Source organism: Ursus americanus, chromosome 9, assembly GCF_024610735.1.
Source record: "Ursus americanus isolate L20-20 chromosome 9, mUrsAme1.1.p, whole genome shotgun sequence".
Classification (NCBI taxonomy): Eukaryota; Metazoa; Chordata; class Mammalia; order Carnivora; family Ursidae; genus Ursus; species Ursus americanus.
The window spans coordinates 52,469,753-52,471,337 of NC_142135.1; the positions used below are offsets into that span (position 1 = coordinate 52,469,753).

The 1,585-nt window shown below is 37.5% G+C and overlaps 1 non-coding gene across 1 annotated transcript; it reads right to left on the minus strand.

Moving 5' to 3' along the window:
• Positions 1 to 745: 745 nt before the first annotated feature.
• LOC123797987 (U6 spliceosomal RNA) lies at positions 746 to 851 on the minus strand. Its single transcript, XR_006781142.2, has one exon. It is a non-coding gene; the product is annotated as a U6 spliceosomal RNA (small nuclear RNA).
• Positions 852 to 1,585: the final 734 nt, after the last annotated feature.

Below are 1,585 nucleotides of genomic sequence, written 5' to 3' on the forward strand. Positions count from 1 at the left end.
CGGTAGTTTCAGGAGATGAATCAGTTCGTGAAGGTAGCATCTAATCTATTCAAGGGATTTAATTCATCAGAATGTATTGATCTCCAGCTGTGTGCGATAGACCTTCCATGAGGTGGAGGATATGAATGATCTCTGTTTACAAGGGGCCCAGGGTCTTATTTAAAAAAGTATTAAATAATAATTCTGGGGAGATTATTGGTACAATAATCAAAATATATCTATTAGGAGAGTATTTCCAACTGGGAGTCAAAATGGCTTCGTGGAGGAGAGAAAGTGCTATTTATACAGTGCCGACTTTACACAGTCCTCAGAAAAATGCTCTGTTGCTGGTACGATCCCCACTTTACAAGAAAGAAAATAAGGCTCAGAGAAGCTGAGTACTTGCCTGATGTCATAGAATAATGACAGATATTTAAACGCGGTCACCTCTTATTCCCAAACCTCTTTTTTTCAATTACCAATTATCAAGATCCAAAAGTAGAGATGCCGAACCAATCTATAAAACAGTTATTATTATATACTTTCTTATATACAAATAAAGTGGTGGCTCAGAATGTGTAAGTGATCTGGTTAGTGTTAAGTGGACAACAAATGGTAGATCCAAGATATGTACGTAAGTCCTTTTTCCTCCTTTTTATCATGGATGCTTGTTCTCCTCTTCTTTTTAAAAAATTGTGCTATAAACATGTAACATGAGTCTACCCTCTTAGCAGATTTTTAAGGGCACAATACAGTATCATATTTTAAGAATATTGACTGCTTTATGAATTTCTGTGTCATCCTTGTGCAGGGGCCATGCTAATCTTCTCTGTGTAATTCAATTTAAGTCTACGTACTGCCGAAGCCAGCACTACAGGACTGTTAACTACAGGCAGTGTTGTCCAGCAGACCTCTAGACCTTACTCATCTTGTATAACTGAGATTTTATACCCATTGAATAGTAACTCCCCATTCCCATTTCCCCCTTTCCCTTGTAATCACCATTCTACCCTCCATCTCCATGAGTTTGACTCTTTTAGATACTTCACATAAATGGAACCATGCAGTATTTGTCCTTCTGTGACTGGTTTGTTTCACTAGCATAATGTCCTCTAGGTTCATCTACATCAGCACATATAGAAGGATTTCTTTTTTTTTTTAAGCCGAATAATATTCCACTGGATGTGCATACCACGTTTTCTTTATCCATACATCCATCAATGGACATTTAGGTTATTTCCATGTTTTAGATCTTGAATAATCCTACAATGAACATGGGAGAGCACCTATCTCTTTGAGATCCTAATTTCGATTCTCTTGGATAAATACCCAGAAGTGGGATTGCTGATTAGATGGTCATTCTATTTTTAATTTGGGGGGGGGGATTTCATAATGTTTTCCTTAGCAACTGCATCATATTACATTCCCACCAATAGTGTATTACGGATAATTGTAAACACACATTGTGAAAGAAAGGTACAATGTGCCTGCATGTCCCCATTATTCAGACTTAACACTCATTGGCTCACAACCACCTTTACATTCATTTGCACCACCTTTACTGTCTCTGCCCCCAGAATTCTTTTGAAACAAGTTCTCAGACATA